Source organism: Ambystoma mexicanum, chromosome 6q (assembly GCF_040938575.1).
Source record: "Ambystoma mexicanum isolate Mex_15411 chromosome 6q, UKY_AmexF1_1, whole genome shotgun sequence".
NCBI lineage: Eukaryota > Metazoa > Chordata > Amphibia > Caudata > Ambystomatidae > Ambystoma > Ambystoma mexicanum.
In genome coordinates, this window is record NC_090937.1 from 1,684,830,998 (window position 1) to 1,684,847,592 (window position 16,595).

The window sequence follows — 16,595 nt, forward strand, 5'->3', positions numbered from 1 at the left end:
CCTGACATTTCCTTGAGGTTACACCACTCTGAGCACAACAGGAGTAATGGTATATCTATTTTATTTAATTAATTCAGACAGCATATGCTCCATCACAACCTATGATGAGTCCTTATTTGAGTGATCATGCTGGCTGCCACAGGCTGCCACGGTGGGTACAGCATGTGGCGCGCAGCATTACTCCATGCTTGCTGTACTTTGCATTTGCTGCTATGCACCTGCACTTTAATATGATCTGAATTCAAATAATGGTTTTGTGTGTTTAAGCTGCATCAGCACTTCATTGTTGCTGTATAGAACCGGCACCCTGTAAAGATCTGCATTTCTATATTTTTTTTCCAGCATTTATGCCTTCAGCATGTACTTATTTTTGATGATTGCTTTTAGGAGGTGCTGTGATGTATGATGATTTATGAGCGCTATGCTTATGCTAATCTGGTTTTGCACACACATCTACTCTTAACCTTGTAATACTGCAGTTTTGTTCAGAAATGTGTCCCAGTCAGGAGTAGCACACTGGCGGACCTGGCGCCTTGGCTCCAAATATCTGAGGGCACAGTCCTTGGGCAGCAAATTGACCACTGGTTGCATCACAACTTGTCTGGAAAGAGGGGACCCGCAAATAATCCTTCTCATGACACACCACCCTCTGGAACTTGAACCTGGTAGTGGCTAGGAATGCCCCCACAGTTTTCCAATTCTGCAAATCTGAGAAAACCTGGCTGACCAAGGACTAATCCCATTAGAAGCACATACCGATGCAAAGACCTCAGCTAACAGTACTGCGCTGTTGTTAAAAGATGCCTGCCCAAACACTGGCCACTCAAACATCGTACCGCACTCTGCTTCTCTCAAGCTCGATCCACGCTTTAAACAATAAAATAAAAAAGCTGGAAGGCAGGTGGTAAAAAATATAAATTGAATTACGTGTCAAGGTTTTAAATATTCCAATTGAACTTAAAAAAGAGCTGCCCTCAATTACACCAAACTGCACTTCAGTTCATCATGAGCTTTAGGGAATGCCTGATTTACGGAATGCTGTCCTTGCTCACGTCTGGTCAAACTGATGAGTCTGTTGAGAACTTTACTGTTTAATATTGTTTTCCATAAAAGTGCAGGCAGTGGAAGAAGATAAGCCTGGTGATTGGAACTATGTCGCGCTTTATTAAATGCATTTAATATAACTGGGCCTCATTACAAGTGCTCCGGTCCAGAATTAACGCTGCCGGTATAACCATACCGGCACCGTTTCCGCGTCCGCCCAATCATGACCCGCGGCCCCGGAAATAGAACCTCCCCCAACCGCCACCGCGGAGTCTAGGGTCCCGTAAAGACCACCTGCACGGAAACCCTTCCGTTACCGGCAATACGAAACACAGCGAGCATCCCAACTAGCGCGGACACGGAAACACCAACAGAAAAATGGCGTTAAAACCGTGATCACGGTGGTGGTACCGCCGCCAACGCGAACATGGCGTTAAACAGTGCCTGCTGAACTGAATCAGGGCACAGGTGCACCAAATCAGCCCAGCTGGACCCAGCAGCACACTGGGAGCCTACAAAAGGGCCACGGCCAACACAACACAAAACCATGCAGGCAGTAGTTCTAGTAGCCCTTGGACTGGGCCTACTCAACCAACAGGCAGTACTGCACCTGATGGCAGTAATGGTGCAGAGGAGGAGGCGGAGGCGGAGGAGGCGCATGTGCCAACCAGCCAACCCTGCACCTATGGCAAACCCCATTGTCCATCCGGCACAACCTCGCAGGCAGCCTGCAATACGACGCATCAGGGCCTCACCCTGGAGCCTTACCCCAGGACAGATCCACACACTATACCGGCTGGACCGTCCAGCAATCCTGTACATCACTGCCATGATTGAGGACAACATCAGCAGCCACATAGACACCCCCACCGCCATCCCCCCTCCTGAAGGTTGTGTCTGTGCTGCATTTCCTTGGCACTGGCACCTATCAACACACGGTCGGTGAGCTGCACGGCATATCACAACCCTGTTTTTCAAAAATCCTGGTACAGGTACTGGATGCCCTGTTGCGCCATGTGATGGAACACATAGCCCTACCCCGTACCCTCCCCGAGGTCATTGCCACCAAGTTGGCCTTCCATGCCATAGCAGGCATGCCAAATTGCATAGGTGCAGTTGACTGCACCCACATTGAGCTGACAGTACCACGTGCAATTGAGATGGCGTTCTGCAATAGGAAACAGTGTCACTCGTTGAATGTACAGATGGTATTTGATGCCACGCTACTGATTACACACTGCTGCGCATGTTTCCCAGGCTCAACCCATGACTCAATGGTACTGTGGAATTCCACGTTGCCACGGTACATGGAACGCTATGCTGGACAAAACACATGGCTATTAGGTGAGTACAGCTGACAATGCTCCGACCCTGTCGAAGTGGTGTGTGTGTGTGTCCAGGCCAATGAGCAATGTGAGTGTGCCGGTGTGACCGCACATGCATCACCCCCCCTCCCATCTACCAAATAGACAGCGGATCCCAAACATCACAAAGGAAGACATGACAGGTCACCACAATTTGCCCGTGCACACCCTGCCACAGCCCATCCGGTCACTGTCCCATACACCTTGTGCCACTGCAGACACCCACCTACAAATGGAACACTGCCCTCCCAATGCACGAGATGCCTGTAAATGAGACATCCTACATTAACTACTTCATTACAGTGGAGTGACTCTGCCATGTGTGCACATCACTGCACTATGCCATACTCACAATCAAATGTCACCCGCAGGGCAGAGTACACATGCACGTAAATGTGTAGGTCAATATCCATTTGGCTATATCCACTGTGATGGCTGATAAACACGTCCAACCACTGCATGGCACACATGCATGAATGTACAATGATACAAAATAGCACAGCATCAGATGAAGACATGATACAACAAACACTGACATGTCCCCCCATCTACATCCCATGTAGGTGATGCTGGATATGCACTCACGTCATGGACGATGACACCTGTACGGAGACCAAGGAACAGGCATGAAGAGGCGTACAATAGGGCACATGTCCGCACACGTGGAATGCTTGAGAGGACATTCGGACTGCTGAAGGCCCGGTTCCGCTGTTTGAGCAGATCTGGCAGATCACTGCTGTACAGCCCAGTGAAGACGGGTAAAATCACGCTCGTATGTGCCATGCTGCACAATATATGCCTGCGCAGGAACATCCCAATGCCCCCAGACGCAGATGAAGAAGATGGGGATGGAGATGGGGATGGAGATGGAGATGGAGATGGGGATGGGGATGGGATGGCACCACCTCCCCCTGGGGGTCCACTTGATGGCCAAAGAGCACGGGATGAGCTGATTCGCCTTTACTTTTGAGACACAGCACATTCACAGCAATGCATGGACACGGTGATGACAATAAATGATTTGTTGTACTGCAAATGCAATGATAGATGTCCACACATGTATGTTTTGATTTCAAATGATGATATATTGATGAATTAACAACAGGGAAGTGCAATGGTTAGGGAAGCTGTACACCCGTGCCCACCCACCACCCAAACATACCCACCCCTCACACCCTTCAAGTCCACGTGTGTCCTGCAGTGCCCCACACACATGCCATAACTTCTGTGTGCGCTTCTGTGCCTGTGCATCCTTGCCCGAGAGCCCCGTTAGCCGACTCGAGCGCCTCCTTGGACTGGCAGTAGTGGAGCTGAATGGGGTGGTGGTATTGGATGGCACAGAATCAGGTATAGATGGCATACGTGCAATATTTGCCTGTTGCCCAATCAACATGGACTCTATGAGCCTGGAGGTGTTGTCATTACCCTCCCGCACATGGCGTGCCAGGGTGACAATACTGCTGGCAAAGCGTCCAATGGACCTTGATAGGCGACGCACTGACGTGCTGTAGCACTCCCTCTGCAGCCTAGATTCCTTGAGCTGCCTCTCCACCAGCTGGGTGAGGGTAGCCTGCTGCTCCTCCATCCGCTGCATGAGTGAATTAAGCTCTGCCATAGATGGGGTGGGTGACCTCATGGGACTTCAGAGTGATGTGGGACTAAACTCCAGCTGATGGAAGAGTCCCAGGTCATCAAATGTGGGCATCTCCCCCTGTGGCCCAGTATCAGAGTGCTCTGCCGGGGCACTGTTGTCACTACAGGCCGCCTCCTCTGCAGTGCGACGCACTGACGTGCTGTAGCACTCCCTCTGCAGCCTAGATTCCTCGAGCTGCCTCTCCACCAGCTGGGTGAGGGGAGCTGCTCCTCCATACGCTGCATGAGTGAATTAAGCTCTGCCATAGATGGGGTGGGTGACCTCATGGGACTTCAGAGTGATGTGGGACTAAACTCCAGCTGATGGAAGAGTCCCAAATGTGGGCATCTCCCCCTGTGGCCCAGTATCAGAGTGCTCTGCCGGGGCACTGTTGTCACTACAGGCCGCCTCCTCTGCAGTGCAGCTGCCTTCTGTGTTAGTTTGGATGGGCACGCTGGGTTCCCGTGGCACCTGTGTTAACTCAGGCAGCGTGGAGACGCTGGGGATGTTGGTGGTGGTGGCCGGCACTTTTGTTGCAGTTGGTACTGGGGGCAGAGATGCCGAACTGCTGGCAGCATCCTCCTGTGCAGGGGCGGTGGCTTGGACACGTGCCAGTGCAGATTGCCTGGCCTGTTGTGCAGTATCACTGTCACTTGACACGGCTGTGGGGACAGAGAGGACATGCAATTAGTGTTGTGGTGGTGGCTGATGGGTGCATGACATGCATCATACAGGTTGATCATTCAATAGTGTTAGTTACATGCATCTGATTGTTGGGGGTATGCATTGTTGTGATATTGGTTGCCATACGGATCATGATTGGTCATTTGGCCCAGTCATGCACTGCTTGGGGGGGGTTGTTAATGGATCCTTTGGCCCAGTCATGCACTGCTTGGGGGGGAGGTTGTTAATGGGTCCTTTGGCCCAGTCATGCACTGCTTGGCTGCTTGGGGGAGGGGAGTTGTTAATGGGTCCTTTGGCCCAGTCATGCACTGCTTGGGTGGGGGGGGGGGGTGTTAATGGGTCCTTTGGCCCAGTAATGCACTGCTTGGGTGGGGGGGGGTGTTAATGGGTCCTTTGGCCCAGTCATGCACTGCTTGGGGGGGAGGTTGTTAATGTGTCCTTTGGCCCAGTCATACACTGCTTGGGGGAACGGGGGTTGTTAATGGGTCCTTTGGCCCAGTCATGCACTGCTTGGGGGGGGGGGGGTGTTGTTAATGGGTCCTTTGGCCCAGTCATGCACTGCTTGGGGGGGGTTGTTAATGGGTCCTTTGGCCCAGTCATGCACTGCTTGCGAGAGGGGGGGGGGTTTGTTAATGGGTCCTTTGGCCCAGTTATGCACTGCTTGGGGGGGAGGTTGTTAATGTGTCCTTTGGCCCAGTCATGCACTGCTTGGGGGGGAGGTTGTTAATGTGTCCTTTGGCCCAGTCATGCACTGCTTGGGGGGGAGGTTGTTAATGGGTCCTTTGGCCCAGTCATGCACTGCTTGGGGGGGAGGTTGTTAATGTGTCCTTTGGCCCAGTCATGCACTGCTTGGGGGGGAGGTTGTTAATGGGTCCTTTGGCCCAGTCATGCACTGCTTGGGGGGGAGGTTGTTAATGTGTCCTTTGGCCCAGTCATGCACTGCTTGGGGGGGAGGTTGTTAATGGGTCCTTTGGCCCAGTCATGCACTGCTTGGGGGGGAGGTTGTTAATGTGTCCTTTGGCCCAGTCATGCACTGCTTGGCTGCTTGGGGGAGGGGAGTTGTTAATGGGTCCTTTGGCCCAGTCATGCACTGCTTGGGGGGGGGGGGTGTTGTTAATGGGTCCTTTGGCCCAGTCATGCACTGCTTGGGGGGGGTTGTTAATGGGTCCTTTGGCCCAGTAATGCACTGCTTGGGTGGGGGGGGTGTTAATGGATCCTTTGGCCCAGTCATGCACTGCTTGGGGGGGAGGTTGTTAATGTGTCCTTTGGCCCAGTCATACACTGCTTGGGGGAGGGGGGGTTGTTAATGGGTCCTTTGGCCCAGTCATGCACTGCTTGGGGGGGGTGTTGTTAACGGGTCCTTTGGCCCAGTCATGCACTGCTTGGGGGGGGTTGTTAATGGGTCCTTTGGCCCAGTCATGCACTGCTTGGGGGGGAGGTTGTTAATGGGTCCTTTGGCCCAGTCATGCACTGCTTGGGGGAGGGGAGTTGTTAATGGGTCCTTTGGCCCATTCATGCACTGCTTGGGTGGGGGGGGTGTTAATGGGTCCTTTGGCCCAGTAATGCACTGCTTGGGTGGGGGGGGTGTTAATGGGTCCTTTGGCCCAGTCATGCACTGCTTGGGGGGGGGGTGTTGTTAATGGGTCCTTTGGCCCAGTCATGCACTGCTTGGGGGGGGTTGTTAATGGGTCCTTTGGCCCAGTCATGCACTGCTTGCGAGAGGGGGGGGGGGGTTTGTTAATGGGTCCTTTGGCCCAGTCATGCACTGCTTGCGAGAGGGGGGGGGTTTGTTAATGGGTCCTTTGGCCCAGTCATGCCATCAGCATATTCTCATGTGGCATTCATGTTTCACCACTTAACAGCATCTGCAGGTGGGCTCACTCTTGCCTCAGCCTCCCTGATCCCATGGATGCCCTCAAGGTGGAGGACAGTGCTGCAACGCTCCTCCCATGCTTGCAGCCTCAGTGGGGAAGGGGGTCCTCCACCTGTCCCACTGCTGCGTTGGCGGTGTGTGGAGATCAGGTTCCGAACCCTCAGCCTGAGGTCGTCTCACCTCTTGTGGCAGTCCTTGACGCTCCTCACAGTCACGCCCACAGCAGTGCACTTGCGTGCTGCTTCCTGCCCACACTTCCTTCCTCCTTGCTGTGTGGCACGCCGTTGATCGGCACTGAACAGCATCTCTGCATGCTCCACTATATGCTCCACCAGAACAGTTAGCTCTGCCTCACTAAAGCGCTGTTTGCGCTGCCTCTGAGCTGGAATCCTGACAGACATGCTGGTGGTCCCTTTTGCCTTCTCACAGTGTGGATGCTGCTTGTGCTGACTCTGGATGGCAATGGATTGTGCTTTATATGATGGCCGCCTCTCTGTTTCCTGTTTTGGCGATCATGGTATTTCCGTTTCTGTGTCCCTGGCGACGGAGGCGGACACGGTTTTTGCCCTACTTGTGGGCAGCGCTATGTCCATTTCCGTGGCTTTTTCCGTGATGGCGGTAACAACGTTTCCGCATCCGTGTGGTGCGTGCGACCGACAGCACGTAATCGGACGGTCTTTCTGCAACCTTGCGGAAACGGAAACTTTGTTACCGCCATCACGGAATCACCGCGGTCCAAACCTGACAGGTTGTAATGAGGCCCACTGTCTTCTAAGTGATTCGCATTTTCAGGGTCTGACATGCTATAGAAGTTACGACTCACTTCCGTTGACCAAATCCTAATTTTAGTTGGTTGGTTCTGTGATCTCGACGAGCACACATTGATTAGTGTACACCCATCTATCAATCACAAGATTAAAATATTTGCGGCCCGCTGGTATTGGTCGTTTGCGAAAGTTTGTGTGAATAGCTCATGCCACATCTTTCACTGTGCTTTGCTGCCATTGTGCTTTGAAACACTTGTGTATAAGCGCATAATAATTAAACAATCAATCAATCTAATGCTCTTTGATTCATCCACATATTCTTCTGTGCTAGACTTTTCCCACACACATTCCAGTTCCCCATTGCGATCATTTTCTCTGATTTGTGCTTGATGTTCTGCAGTTTGTTTTCCTATTTACTTATTGCTCTAACAAGCGTATAATATGTGGTAATGTCATCTGGCTGACCATTGGGGTGTATAAGGGATGGCTACGGGGGAGGCGATGGGGTGAGTGACACCACCCGCTGCATGTGGCAGGGCTTGGGTGGTGTGGGAAGGATTCACACCCCACAACAGCCAGATAAAGGAGCATGTGCTTGTCATATGTGATATAGGGTCCAGTGGCTCTTTAACAGATGGTGACACAAGCAGTGCTCAATGTGGGATGGCTGCAGGTCCTGTGTGTGGAAGACCATTCGAATACTATGAGTGCCCACCAAATCAAAGGTGAAGTGCTGCTAGGTCTTGTGGGTGAAACTTCCGGGAGAGCTGGCTACTGGATAGGCTCTATACTCACACACCTTGGGGCTAGTGCTTTCCTGCCCATGTGCGACAAGCACTAAGAATTCAAGAGTTTGGCCAGAACTTCTATAGGGTTGATCCGCACAGCAAGAGGGACCTGCAGTCAGGAATTAGTAACTACTGAATAAATTGAACCCTTTGAGCCCAAACAATCGTTCAACTAAAAGCATTCATAACACATGTGCATCATCTAGAACAAGCCCAGCATCCAAGGATAAAAGGCTCACGGACAGATCTCAGAGTCTGCTAGCGGGGGAGAGTGGAGGAGGTTTCTAAAAAGGAACGGATAGAGGAGCAGAAGATGCTGATGGATGTGGAGAGGGAAAAAGCTGTGGAGGAAGTGGTGTAAATCGGAAGGAAGTAGTTAGAGGATGGAAAATCTGCAAAGGAGATGATGTGAAGAGGAGATGATGGAGGAGGTGGTAGTAATAACAGGAGGTGGGATACAGAAAAGGAGGTGGCAATCTATCAAGAGAAGTAGAGGTAGTAATAACAGGAGGTGGGATACAGAAAAGGAGGTGGCAATCTATCAAGAGAAGTAGAGGTAGTAATAACAGGAGGTGGGATAAAGAAAAGGAGGTGGCAATCTATCAAGAGAAGTAGAGGTAGTAATAACAGGAGGTGGGATAAAGAAAAGGAGGTGGTAATCTATCAAGAGTAGGAGAGGTAGTAATAACAGGAGGTGGGATAAAGAAAAGGAGGTGGTAATCTATCAAGAGGAAGGGAGGTAGTAATAACAGGAGGTGGGATACAGAAAAGGAGGTGGTAATCTATCATGAGGAGGGGAGGTAGTAATAACAGGAGGTGGGATACAGAAAAGGAGGTGGTAATCTATCCAGAGGAGGGGAGGCAGTAATAACAGGAGGTGGTATACAGAAAAGGAGGTGGAAATCTATCCAGAGGAGGGGAGGTAGTAATAACAGGAGGTGGTATACAGAAAAGGAGGTGGTAATCTATCCAGAGGAGGAGAGGTAGTAGTAAACGGAGGTGGGATACATAAAAGGAGGTGGTAATCTATCATGAGGAGGAGGGGTAGTAATAACAGGAGGTGGGATACAGAAAAGGAGGTGGCAATCTATCAAGAGAAGTAGAGGTAGTAATAACAGGAGGTGGGATAAAGAAAAGGAGGTGGTAATCTATCAAGAGTAGGAGAGGTAGTAATAACAGGAGGTGGGATAAAGAAACGGAGGTGGTAATCTATCAAGAGGAAGGGAGGTAGTAATAACAGGAGGTGGGAGACAGAAAAGGAGGTGGTAATCTATCATGAGGAGGGGAGGTAGTAATAACAGGAGGTGGGATACAGAAAAGGAGGTGGTAATCTATCATGATGAGGGGGAGGCAGTAATAACAGGAGGTGGGATACAGAAAAGGAGGTGGAAATCTTTCCAGAGGAGGGGAGGCAGTAATAACAGGAGGTGGTATACAGAAAAGGAGGTGGAAATCTATCCAGAGGAGGGGAGGTAGTAATAACAGGAGGTGGGATAAAGAAAAGGAGGTGGTAATCTATCAAGAGTAGGAGAGGTAGTAATAACAGGAGGTGGGATAAAGAAAAGGAGGTGGTAATCTATCAAGAGGAAGGGAGGTAGTAATAACAGGAGGTGGGATACAGAAAAGGAGGTGGTAATCTATCATGAGGAGGGGAGGTAGTAATAACAGGAGGTGGGATACAGAAAAGGAGGTGGCAATCTATCAAGAGTAGGAGAGGTAGTAATAACAGGAGGTGGTATACAGAAAAGGAGGTGGAAATCTATCCAGAGGAGGGGAGGCAGTAATAACAGGAGGTGGGATACAGAAAAGGAGGTGGAAATCTATCCAGAGGAGGGGAGGTAGTAATAACAGGAGGTGGTATACAGAAAAGGAGGTGGTAATCTATCCAGAGGAGGAGAGGTAGTAGTAAACGGAGGTGGGATACAGAAAAGGAGGTGGTAATCTATCATGAGGAGGAGGAGTAGTAATAACAGGAGGTGGGATACAGAAAAGGAGGTGGCAATCTATCAAGAGAAGTAGAGGTAGTAATAACAGGAGGTGGGATAAAGAAAAGGAGGTGGTAATCTATCAAGAGTAGGAGAGGTAGTAATAACAGGAGGTGGGATAAAGAAACAGAGGTGGTAATCTATCAAGAGGAAGGGAGGTAGTAATAACAGGAGGTGGGAGACAGAAAAGGAGGTGGTAATCTATCATGAGGAGGGGAGGTAGTAATAACAGGAGGTGGGATACAGAAAAGGAGGTGGTAATCTATCATGATGAGGGGGAGGCAGTAATAACAGGAGGTGGGATACAGAAAAGGAGGTGGAAATCTTTCCAGAGGAGGGGAGGCAGTAATAACAGGAGGTGGTATACAGAAAAGGAGGTGGAAATCTATCCAGAGGAGGGGAGGTAGTAATAACAGGAGGTGGTATAAAGAAAATTAGATGGTAATCTATCAAGAGGAGGGAGGTAGTAATAACAGGAGGTGGGATACAGAAAAGGAGGTGGTAATCATGAGGAGGGGAGGTAGTAATAACGAGGTGGGATACAGAAAAGGAGGTGGTAATCATGAGGAGGGGAGGTAGTAATAATGAGGTGGGATACAGAAAAGGAGGTGGTAATCTATCATGATGAGGGGGAGGCAGTAACAACAGGAGGTGGGATACAGACAAGGAGGTGATAATCTATCCAGAGGAGGTGAGGTAGTAATAACAGGAGGTGGGATACAGAAAAGGAGGTGATAATCTATCCAGAGGAGGGGAGGTAGTAAAAAGCACAACATAGGAGATGGTGATAAATTCAGGCGAGGTTGTGGGGAAGAGATGAACATGGAGGAGGTGGTAGTAATAACAGGAGGTGGGATACAGTAAAGGAGGTGGTAATCTATCCCAAGGAGGAGAGGTAGTAATAACAGGAGGTGGGATACAGAAAAGGAGGTGGTAATCTATCATGAGGAGGGGAGGTAGTTATAACTGGAGGTGGGATACAAAAAAGGAGGTGGTAATCTATCCTGAGGAGGAGAGGTAGTAATAACAGGAGGTGGGATACAGAAAAGGAGGTGGTAATCTATCATGAGGAGGGAAGGTAGTAATAACAGGAGGTGGGATACAGAAAAGGAGGTGTAATCTATCCAGAGGATGGGAGTTAGTAATAACAGGAGGTGTGGGATACAGAAAAGGAGGTGGTAATCTATCATGAGGAGGCGAGGTAGAAATAACAGGAGGTGGGATACAGAAAAGGAGGTGGTAATCTATCATGAAGACGGGAGGTAGTAATAACAGGAGGTGGGATACAGAAAAGGAGGTGGTAATCTATCATGAAAGGGGAGGTAGTAATACAAGGAGGTGGGATACAGAAAAGGAGGTGGTAATCTTTCCAGAGGAGGGGGGTAGTAATAACAGGAGGTGGGATACAGAAAAGGAGGTGTAATCTATCCAGAGGATGGAAGGTAGTAATAACAGGAGGTGTGGGATACAGAAAAGCAGGTGGTAATCTATCATGAGGAGGGGAGGTAGTAATAACAGGAGGTGGGATACAGAAAAGGAGGTGTAATCTATCCAGAGGATGGGAGGTAGTAATAACAGGAGGTGGGATACAGAAAAGGAGGTGGCAATCTATCATGAGAAGGGGAGGTAGTAATAACAGGAGGTGGGATACAGAAAAGGTGATGGAGGAGGGACGGACTGGGCTGGGACCAATGACCTGGCATCCCCTATGGAGCAGGCCGACTATGTATAGGGTTGCACCAATGAGCCACGCAGGTTTTCACTGTATACAATGACGTCACCTATAATGTGTCCCCTTATAAGATTCTGCTTGGAGTCGTGGTTAAAACTACACGTTGCAGTGGCAGCAGAAGTTGAAAACAGGTTACAAAGACTCAAACAAGCATTGGCTAAGCCACAGAGGAATACGAGTGATAAAAAAACCATTATCAGTGTTTGGCTGTTGTAAGAAGGGGAAAACAAGGGTGGCAGAAGAGCTGCCCCCTGATAGCCAGCATTCAGGAGGAGACGAGCATTCACTGCCTTGCAGGTGGCAATCCCAAGGGTGATGTTTTCCCAGCAGAATGAGCCTATATAACTGTGGTTTTGTTATGTTTTGAATTTCCATATCTTCCCTTTATATAATTATAAAGGAGTACGAACATGTGTCACGGATTTCCCCCTTTCTCACCTGTGTTCGATGTTTGCTGGAATTCTTGGAAGGAGTCTTCTTGCATACGGATCAGGTTTTGTACAACCCCGAGCGAGTGTCTTCTGGTTCCAGTGTGCATTCAGCGTTCTACATCCAGGGGTACTTGGAATCTCTGGGAAGTCCAGAAATGAAGGAGGTGTACTTGGAGGCGGGTACACAGGATCTGGGAATCAAGGTAGAATAAGGAGGAAGGAAAGGTAGAGGGGGAATCGAGGGTCCGGGAACCAGGAAACAAGAGATTAGCTATGGCGAACTACACAGCACACGTCTAGCCACTGCAAGCGGTAGCGTTGAGATGCGCGGGGCCACAGGGGCATGGTCTCTTTATAGAATGTGCTACGTCTGACGTGGAGGCTGGTGGAGAGCATTCTACATTAGACGGCCATGTTGGAAGTACTATGTAGTACAAGCCCCGTTGTGTCAGGGACCAGGAAGTCCAAAAGGGACGCGTTCTACGGATCATGACAGCATGCCTCCTCTGAAAACCTGTCCCACCATGTTTGACCGGGTGTATGAGATGATACCTTCTGAGTAATCGGGGGGTATTCAGGTTTGAGAATGGTTCCCAGGTGCATTCATTAGGAGGATATCCTTTCAACTCAACCAGGTATAGAAGTTGACCCCGGTTATACCTGAGTCACATATTCTGGATACTTCATATTCCAGTTGGTCGTCCACAACCACGGGGTTGGGTCTGGAGGACTTCCGGAAGGACTGGATGTAAGGTTTTATTAAAGAAGTGTGAAAAACTTAATGAATCTTCTTCCAGGAGTCTGGTAGTTTGAGTCGGAAGGCCACTGGGTTTATGATTTCCTTTATGCAAAAGGGGCCATAGTACCGGGGAGCCAACTTGTTCGGTCGTAAATGTCGAGGCAGTAGTTTCGAGGACAGCCAGACCTTATCACCCACTGCATAGGAAGGTCCTGGTCTTCTCTTGGAGTCCGCATAATGCTTGGTGTTAGTTCGGGCCCTTTCTAAGTGTTCTTTGGCTTCCTTGTGTACGTTGACGAGAGTTTCAATCCAGGAGTCAACTGTTGGTACTGGTGTAGGATGTGGGAGAATGGAAGGTAGAACCAAAGGGTGGAATCCTTGGCTTAAAAAAAAAAGGGCTGGTCTTGACAGCCGAGTGATCAGAATTGTTGTAGGCGAATTCGAGTGATCAGAATTGTTATAGGCGAATTCAGCCACACGTATTAACAGTGACCAATCATCCTGTACCTTGGTGGTGAAACAGCAAAGATATTGCTCCAGGATTTGGTTCACACGTTCAGTAGCTCCGTTAGTCTGTTGATGATAAGCTGAAGAGATGGCACGTTGGATTCCTAGTATACGGCATAAGTGTTTCCAGAATTGAGAGATGTATTGAAGTCCTCTGTCTGATATGATCTTGGAAGGGTGTCCATGAAGTCGAAATATGTGTTCCAGGAAGATGCCAGCGAGTTCTGAAGAAGGTGGTAACTTGTACAATGGTGTAAAATGAGCCATATGAGTGAATAAATCAATCGTGACCATGATAGTCGTGTATCCTCTGGAAAGTGGTAATTCCACAATAAAGTCTGTAGCAATGAATTCCCAGGGCCTTGTTGGTAGCGTAGGTTGAAGTAGGAGACCCGCCGGTCTCTTGTTATCATGCTTGTTTTGATTGCAGACTGCACAGGCTTGAATGTACAGTTGAATGTCAATTTTCATTCTTGGCCACCAAAATTGTCTTTGTATTAGACGGAGGGTGTTGGTGATGCCACGATGTCCTGAGTGAAGGGTATCGTGACAGAGGTTTATAATCCATTGTTGTAGTTTTGGTGTGGGAATGGCCAGGCCATTATCATTGAACAGATACCTGTCCTTTGTTCTAAGATTCCATCGATTCTTTCCCGTAAAGTCCTTCCAGATCTTAGAGGACTGGGTTTGCATCCGAATGTCTTGCAGGAGGCTGATTGCTTGGCCTACAAATATTGTGTGGGGAAACATCTTTGGGAAGGACCGATCTTCAAGAGTTTCGTTGTTGGGTCGTCGGGATAAGGCGTCAGCAATTATGTTCTGTGATCCAGGGACATGATGGATCTGGAACTGGTACTGGGCAAAGAAAAAGGCCCAATGGGCTTGACGACTATTCCTACATTCCAGAGATTGTAAAACTTGAAGATTTCAATGGTCCGTATGGACCTGAACAGGATGTTTTTCTCCTAGAAGTAGATGACGCCATTCTGTGAAGGCTTGAAGGATGGCTAACAGCTCCTTTTCCAAAATGGAATAATGAGTCTCGCTGGGAGTCAGGGTTTATGAAAGATAAGCAATGGGATGTTCTAAATTGTCCTCAAATTCTTGCTTTAGAACTGCTCCTATGGCATAGTTAGAGGGGTCCGTCTCCACCAGTAAAGGTCGATTAATATCAGGTTGAGCCAGGATGGGGGCTTGTGTAAACTCTGCCTTCAATCATTGGAATGCTTCATCTTGGGCTGCTGTCCAGAGAAAGGGAGTGTCTTTCTTCAACAATGTAATGATCAGTTGAACTATCTCAGAAAAGGAAGGTATGAATTTCCAGTAAAAGTTGGCAAGTCTCAGGAAGGATTGAATCTGTTTCGCGGTAGTGGGAGCAGGCCAGGATAGAATGGCTTTTACTTTTGAGTGGTCCATTCCAATTCCTTCTGGACTAAGGACAAATCCTAGATAGTTAACAGTAGAGACATGGAAAAGGCATTTCTCGGGTTTAGCCAGGAGCTTGTGTTCACGTAGCCGTTGTAAGACTGCCTTAACATGTTCTTCATGCTTAAAATGGTCCTTGGAGTATATCAGAATTTCGTCCAGGTAAACTATGACGAAGAGGAACAGCATATCGGAAAACACCCTGTCCATGAAACGCTGGAAGACCGCTGGGGAATTAGCGAGTCCGAAGGGAATGACCAGGTATTCAAAGTGACCAAAGGGTGTTCTAAAGGCTGTTTTCCATTCGTCACCTTCCCTAATACGGATCAGATGGTAGGCATGCCTGAGATCCAATTTCGTGAAAACTACAGCTCCTCTCACTGCTTCCAGGATATCTGTGATTAAGGGCAATAGGTAGCGGTCCTTGAGGGTGCATTGATTTAACCCACGATAATCAAGACAAGGCCTAAGCTCCTTAGTGTCTTTCTTGGGAACAAAAAACAACGAAGCTCCAGCTGGAGATTTGGATGGTCATATGGTGCCATTTTCAAGGTTGGTATCTAAGTATTCTCGGAGAGCCCTTGTCTCTGGTTCGGATAAAATGAACATCCTTCCAAAAGGAATCACTGCTGAGGGTTCAGTATCAATAGAGCAGTCTTCAGGTCTGTGAGCGGGTAGGGCCTGAACTATGGCAGTTGAAAACACGTCAGTGTAATCCTGATAGGCCCTAGGAACCTGGATGATATTTGAAACCATGAATGGGCCTTGCTGGTCTGTCAGCATGCTTTCGGAAGATGTTGACGAGGAATCCAGGAATAGACTGTGAGACATGCAATGCTCTGAACCAAGAAACAAGGATCCTGCTGCCCAGTTGATGTATGGGTTGTGCTTCTGTAACCAGGGCATACCCAGTAGCATTGGGTAATGAGCTGACTTTATGGTGTCAAATTTGATCATCTCTCGATGATGGTTTATCAAGAGCTGGATCTCTTTGGTTTGCAGGGTTATGGGTCCTGAACAGAGAGGTCTTCCATCGATAGCCTCTACAGGTTTCATGATGCCTCAAGTTTCATATGGAATGTGGTGTTTAAAGACCCAATCTTGATCTATGAATATCCCCATGGCTCCACAATCCACCAAAGCCAAAATGGGGTAGGTTTCATTCTTGGATGGTGATAGAAAGGCCTGTAATATCACTAGATTGTTTTGTCCAGGAGAGTTCAAGGATGGAATAGATGTGGAGCAAACATCTCTCTCCCGAAGCCTTGCTCCGACTAGGATCGGGAGCTGGCATTTCCCGAACGCTGTGGAGGGGCTAGAGGACACTCTCTCACTAGATGTTTATCTGAGGCACAATACATACATAACCCCGTGTGGATCCTTTGCATCTTTGCTTGCGGGGATATGGGTCCACGGAAAGCCCCTAGTTGCATGTGTTCTGGATCATTAACAGAGGCAGGAGTAGGATCATACTTTGAGGAGGTCTCTATAGGAATTTTCTGGAAGGGCATCTCCGTTTTCTTCTTCTCAGCCTTCCATTCCTGGATACGTAGGTCTATCTGCATAGCGAGATCCATAAAGGCTTAGAATGAACTTGGGCAAGCCACACTGGCTAGTTCATCT

At 48.9% G+C, this 16,595-nt stretch overlaps 1 protein-coding gene across 1 annotated transcript in view; it reads left to right on the forward strand.

The window, feature by feature from the left end:
* Nucleotides 1-16,595, forward strand: part of LOC138515439 (nascent polypeptide-associated complex subunit alpha, muscle-specific form-like) — an 88,021-nt gene that overhangs the window by 4,901 nt on the left and 66,525 nt on the right. The gene's annotated exons all lie outside the window — the stretch shown is intronic.